Genomic DNA, 7,221 nt, shown 5'->3' with positions numbered 1-7,221 from the left:
GGCAACTTTTCATACTTCCAGACAATTGTCGCTCAAAGCATAAATTGGCCTTTACACGGGCACACACACACACTCACTCATATATATACTGGCATCACTGTTATAATAATAGTCTTTATGCAGGAAAAAGTACAGTACACAGTTTATTTATGATTTATATATATAGATATACTCTGAACAGATTTATTTAACTTCAAGATCAGTTTTGAAATGACTACGTATGCAATGTGTGTAGGTGTGTTCTGAATGTATGTTGGCTGTGATGTTTGTCTTTGAAGTGATTTTTGCTAGGACCATGCGAGGGCTTATGGTTGCTGTCGTCTGGACACCTTGTACTGTCCCAAAAGCATTTAACTTTTCAGGAAATTAGGGGGAAAAAAAAGAGCCTCTGTTCCAATCGACCCGTTGTAGTTCAGAATTTATAATCTCCAGAGAGACTTGACCAGTTTGATTTGACTTAATTGCGTGAGCTGTTAGTCCAGAGGACCTGTCGTTTTTGTCATGCTGAACATTAAATTCATGACAAAACACAAAACGTTGAAATATGGAAGATACAAGGTTTGTGCCCGACAGCGATGTTTATGGTGTAAGGTTATGCTGTTATGTCTACAGTAAGGTGGTTGCCATAAATTCTCTTTTGTATTTTATTCTTTTTTTAATGCACAGCTCTTGTTGCAAAAAAACCCTTTAAAGTGTCGTAATAATCTATTGAGGTTTGATCTAATAAATTAAGTTTGTCTTTCCATTCATGTCACTTTACTTTTGAACATTTTCAAACTATACATTTTTTTCATGTTTTTTTTTCTCTTTGAGGAAGCCCCCTCCATGAAACTTGATAGTCTTTCAAAGCCTGCTAAAATGTTAGCTGCTTGTCTCATCAATGTCTGTCAATGACGGTTGCAAGACCTTCCGCCGTATAGTCTAAAAACTCACCTCTTCAGACTCCACCTTAGCCCGTAGCACTTGCCCTAGCCTCAACGACCTTGCAGGCGCATACAAAGGCTAAAATATGTCATTTACAGTTCATATATTTTATGGAGACATGGCATTCTACCGTGTGTATATTTAGTTATATATAGTTTCATTGTACAGATATTTTACTGTTCTTAGTTTAATTATGATCCTTGGTGACAATTTCTTTGCATTTGATATTACCTTGTGTTTCCTGTAATGCTTCATTATCATTCACATGGAATCCCGCAAGTGGTAGACGGCAAACGGCAAAACCTGCTGCATGGCAGGGAACGGTAAAAATATTAAATATTTTAATATTGATGCCGTTTACCGTTGCCGGTTCTGGCTGCCGGGCCATCCTCTGACGTTTACCGTCCTGCTCCAGTCCACTAAAATGAAGTCCGGTTTGTAGTCGCTGCATTAGTCGCTTTGGATTAAGAGCGTCTGCTAAATGCCTAAATTGTAAAGAGTTGCTGAGACTAAAGCTTGTAAGTATAACACAGGTTTTTGTGACAGTTTGCTGCAAGTGATATGAAATGTATGAATGGCAGATCTACAAGCTCATAACACAGTGTTGGGAGCTTGTACACTACAGTATATAGGTTTGAAATGGTTATTGTGGTTAAATTCAGAACATACATTACTGTATACCCTGTTTTTTTTGCTCTAAAAGGACAATCTGTGTTTTAACCACTTCTTCCCATTACACACACACACACACACACACACACACACACACACACACACACACACATAACTTGGGTCATGTCAGTGTGTGTGGATTTTCATTTTAATACTTTTCTTCTCCGGATTTCATCCATGTAATGAGATGCTGCTGTAGTGAGCTACACTATGCTGATGAAACATTGCTGCTTCTCAACCATTGAGGCCACTCGTTCTCACACTTTCAAGATACACACACAGAGAATGACATACAGTGAGAACAGTGGATCTGACGTCCCTAGCAGATTATGGAAACTAGTATGCATCTCATATCATATTGCACAATGCACATACAGTATTGGACAATCATGTCATGGTTATCAAATATGCATATGCAGATAAATGTTCTGTCACACTGAGGCCATATTTCATTACAGCCAGTAAAGCAGCCGGATGGATGGGACCTGTGAGGCTCCCCATAGTTCCATCCCGGGCTACCCCCAGAGTTGGTGTCCAAGTGTCCTTGAGACCTTATTATAATTGCTCCCGATGTTGGTGCCTTGCATGGTTTCCTCCGCCATCGGTGTATGAATGTGTGTGTGTGAATGGGTGAATGTAATGTACTATATCTATGTAAAGCACCTTGGATATAAAGGCGCTATATACAGTAAATGCACCATTGACCATTTTTGCACTTTTACTCAAGTGCATTCCACAAATTCTAGACTTTTACTCGTAACAGAGTATTTCTATATTATTATTTTCCACCACTGGTGTAAGTATAATCATGTAATGTGTTGCTCTCCACTCTCCTGTGTGGAAGTGTTGCAGTAGATCATGTGTGTCACGCTTTGCTGAGTGTAACATTGGGACCTTGGACCATCAAGTACCAGCAGTTTGACTCACTGACTCCTTCATCCAAGCAGGAATGATGGCAGGTAGCACGTACGCACGCACACACACCCACGCACATACACTGATCAAATTGTCCTGTCAGTAAAGGGAATTAAACGGTGGAATTAATGAATGGCCTTCACCATTGCAATAAGGGATATACCGCTACATGCTACATGCTGTCTGTATCCCGCTTTTAACCACTTTAAAGTTAACCCCTATTTAAAGAAAATCTCACAATGCTTTCTACAAGCATTGCAGAAATATAAAAAATCACACCCGTGTGAAGTGAGGGTTGCTATAATATATTAAAATCTAACTCATTGATTAGGTGATGTAAAACAAGCGGTGCCAACCGCTTGATGCTTAGAGTATATATACAATAGAGAAGACACCCAAGTTCTCCTCCCGTCCACTTGCATTGAGTTGCTCAGAAGCGCATGAGGCGAATCCACTCCTCCTTCCGGTTTAGGAGCCCTGTGCATTCTGGATTTTTGCCCTCAAACACATGAACGCGCGAGCGACCGGCAGAGTGGACGGAGCCTAGTGCGCGTTCATGTGTTTGAGGGCAAAACCTTACCAAACTGCAATACCTTCTTCGGCCACTATGTCCATTGCGCTTCAGGATTTCCTCTGGGTGTCTTCTCTATTGTATAATAACTCTATGGCTTGATGTACAAGTACACCCCCTGGACATTAAGTACAAGTACACCCCCTGGACATTAAGTACAAGTACACCCCCTGGACATTAAGTATACCCCCTGTGTACTTGTGTGGGGGGGGCACCCACACCAGTTATAAGAACTTTTCGCGCCTGCTTGATGCTGACCCATTTTTGGCCGGGGATCATCGAACCCCCGACCTCCCGGTCTCAGGGCGGACAATCTAACCACAAGACCACTGAGCTGGTCTATGCGAGCAAAAAGGGCAAGACATTGGCTGTGTCGAACCGGCCTGCAGTGCACTTTTCAAACACTCACACCCCGTCCGTCCGTCCAAACCGATCTCCGGGCCACAGTGAAGGCGGTCAGTCAGACACTGTCTGAGACGCATGCATGTCCATTTTGGCAGGCCCGCAAGCAGCCTGCACTCACCCCGATGTGGGTGATCTGAGTCTGAGACACATGCATGTCCATTTGGCAGGCCACTCACTCCGAGGTGCCCACCCACTCTCTCCAGCACACTCACATATAGCAGCACAGAGGGCCCGTTGTACTCCCCCCCCCCCCCCCCTCCCCCCAAGGACGTGCAGGCAGGCCATGCATCTGTAATCAGGTCCAGAGTACAATGACAGCATTTCACAGAAACAGAGCCCGGGCTTTGAGACAACAGAGGATTAAAATTCCCACTCCTTATAAGTGAGCGGTCTACTCCACACACACACACACACGCACGCACGCACGCACGCACGCACACACGTACACAAACTAACTGCCCCGGCAGTGAATTACTGCTGGGCTTCTCTGATGTGGCCTGAATATGCAGCTCAAGTCACGATGACTTCATGACACCATAATAATCACTTCCACTGAGACTTTTAATATTATATATGTGGCGATATGTGGGTTTTCTTGTGTTGTCTTGTTTGTTTTCTTTCAGTAATGAATGATAGCCTATATGCCAGCAATGATGGACAAAGTGCTCATGGCCGGTACTTGAGTGAGTCAAAGTACAGCTAGTCCCAGTCAAACAGACAGTCCTGATGACAGTGAACTGACGATTTTATGGACTTTTATGCCCTTTTGAGGGACGCTAGCCTCTCCGATTCCCAGCTTTGTGTGTTTGTGTGTGCCTTGTACCCCATGGTTTGATTGGCTGAGCACGGACTGTGAGGACAGACAAGTGAGGACGCCAAATGTGATTGGTCAGAATGTCACGTGATGATGTATGATAAGAGTGCCCCTCACTTCACCAGAGTGTGATTTTGAAAGAAAAGGAAAAGACCATGAGTAATCAACAAACTATACTATAAAAACTGGTCAAACATTGGCCAAATTGTCAAATAATATAAGAAAGAGGAATAAAATGGGAAAATAGCTATATATGTACAAGCCTATTTTCACAATAATTATCTGTGGAGCGAGTCAAATGTAATGCCTCAAGCAGCAAGCCCTCAACTTTTTAGAAAAGGTTGAAAACCACTGACAGACCCACAGTTCTCAAAGTGGGGTGGTTGTCAAACATAGCCATATCTACAATCTCACAATGTGTTGCAATGCAATGCATTATAAACTTTTTATTTTTATTTAAAATATATATAGGCCAAAGGCCTATTATCTTGAGAAGATGCACGACACATGTTGAATAATTTAGAAATATTCAAGCCTTCTCTTCTAGGGGTCCCTGGCCCATGGCCAAATATATATTTTTTCCTTAATTGACATGCAAATTGATGTACAGCGCCACTGATAGACACTTGAAACATATTGGCTATTCGACGCAACGTTGCGTTTAATGTCGCCCTCGCGTGGCGACATGTCCTTTATTTAATTCATTATTTCTCTTCCATTAAAAAAAAAAAAACTCCATTTTAACACGGAAGTGTGTGTGTGTGTGTGTGTGTGTGTGTGTGTGTGTGACGCATAGAGCAGGCTACTGTACACACACGCACGCGCACGCACGCACCCCCGCTCCCCTACACACAAACACACGCTGCACAGAAACACACAGCTGCCTGCTGATCACAGATGCGCACGCACACGCACACAGAGACACAAACACAGTCATCATCGCCTCGTTTGTGGCAACGGCGAAGGGATTTATTTATTTTTGTTCTGCTTTCATGCACAGAAACATAAAGTCGGTATGGAAGAAAATGTCTACATGTTGCTCATCGGTACATGAGATAATTTAGATAGAATGTCGACTCAGATATCTGCATCATTGTAGCCAGAGAGCAGAGCCGCGTCTGAACGGAACGAACGAAGGCGCTTACATTCTGGAGGAGACGCCGCGTGTGTTTGTGGAATAATATTTTTTTATTTTATTTCAGGCTATAGTATATATACTTTTTTTTTTACATTTTCTGTTGGATTTATTTAATTATTGGGTTCTTTTATAACTGAGTGATTCTGCCCATCTTGGAGGACAAAAGCCAGCGGCACAGAGCTTCTGTAAAGGTTGGTATATTGAGAATAAATATGTATGCTAGTTACTATTATATACTACTAAAGCAAAGCTTGACGTTTGCCTGCCTAAAATAGCAGACCTACAAGCTCACAACGCGTCGCGAGCTTGTACTGTAGGTCTGTTATTTTCTCTTAACTAGATAAATGATAGGTTTATAGCCTACTGTAGGCTGCTGCTTGATGTGTACATGATATTATTTATGCTATATGCAAACGGCAAACAGCAGTGGTCGCTGCAGCAGTGATATTGTGTGTTATGTGTCTTCATGTCTGCATGCTTTAATGTCCCATTGTTGATATTATTGATTTTTTTTTGTTGCACAGTCAGACAGAGTGGCGTTGTGAAGTGGTCTCAGTCGGTTTGGCTTGCTGGTTATTAAATTACGAATATATTATAGGCCTACAACATGTTGTTGTTATGGTTATTATTATAGGCTAGCTATCGTCGTAACCCCTAAACAGAATGTGTCGCGGTTTTGTCAACAAAACAAGCCTTGAAAATTTGAAATGCATCTTAATAATGCAGCATGGAATAATTATGTGTAGCCTAGATACGTTTTTCGAATGAGTGAAAATACGGAAGACTCCAGAGTTGGTTATGGTTGCAATTAATGGTTTCAATTTAGAGCAACGTTATATTGTATTATGTCGTGTTTGTGTGATTTTTAGTTGGGACTATTTTATTTTAAGAGAACATGATGGTTTTATTTGTTCTCACTTTAAACATTTTAAGGTGAGACAGACAGCTATATAATACAGTATATGGTCTCTCAGACATTCCTTCCATACACTGAAACCGAACAGGTTGTGTGATAGCCTACAAGGAAGGATGGAAGGCTGTGTCATCTCTGCTTTATTGACCGAATTATGGATGCTGATGCTGGGGGGGGGGGGGGGTGTTGATATGTGTTTTATCTATAGTCCTATAAGGGGGTCGATATGGGTGGTCTTAGATGTGTGAGGGGGTTATCACCCCTGTATACACTATAGACACACACACACGGACCAAGCGTGTGTGTATACACATTACATACACACACACACACACACACACACACACACACATATATGTGCGTGCCTATATATGGGTGTTTTGTGACCCACTTATTATGGAGCTTGTCACTGTTTCTTCCAGAATAGAATGTGTGAGCGGTTGGTTGCTTGGTTCACAACACATGCATATGAACTGTAATAACCCTGGATAGGCTGACACCCTCATAACAGGCAGCTACACACACACACACACACACACACACGCACCCCTTACATCAGTAGCCTTGTTTTAAACCCATAATATGGTGTTTGACTGTCTGGAGTCCCTCCAGGCTTTATACTGGTGTCCTTTCAGTTTTTTTCTTTTTTAAATGAAAATTTAAATGTTTTCAGCAGAGATGGGAAATATGGGAATATACATGTAGATCATAATTGGGAAAATAAAATGATGTGAAAGGTTTCCCAACTATGTGGATACCGATATGTGGCAGATATATCAGTGCATCCTAAAGTCCATCCTAATTTTATATAGCAGACGTCCATCCATCCATCGATCTTCAACCGCTTATCCGTAGTCGGGTCACAGGGG

General features: G+C 42.0%; 1 protein-coding gene across 1 annotated transcript in view; it reads left to right on the top strand.

Moving 5' to 3' along the window:
* The first annotated feature begins 5,245 nt into the window (after positions 1–5,245).
* Positions 5,246–7,221, top strand: part of marchf8 (membrane-associated ring finger (C3HC4) 8) — a 116,881-nt gene continuing 114,905 nt past the window's right edge. Inside the window, exon 1 of the mRNA XM_080782620.1 lies at positions 5,246–5,630. The gene's annotated coding sequence lies outside the window, so the exon portion shown is untranslated. The remainder of the gene's footprint in view (positions 5,631–7,221) is intronic.

The sequence above is a fragment of the Protomyctophum bolini genome, assembly GCF_963924005.1.
Source record: "Protomyctophum bolini genome assembly, chromosome: 14".
NCBI classification, from domain to species: domain Eukaryota; kingdom Metazoa; phylum Chordata; class Actinopteri; order Myctophiformes; family Myctophidae; genus Protomyctophum; species Protomyctophum bolini.
Note: the sequence above shows the minus strand (reverse complement) of the source record. Positions and strands in the feature narration are given on the sequence as shown.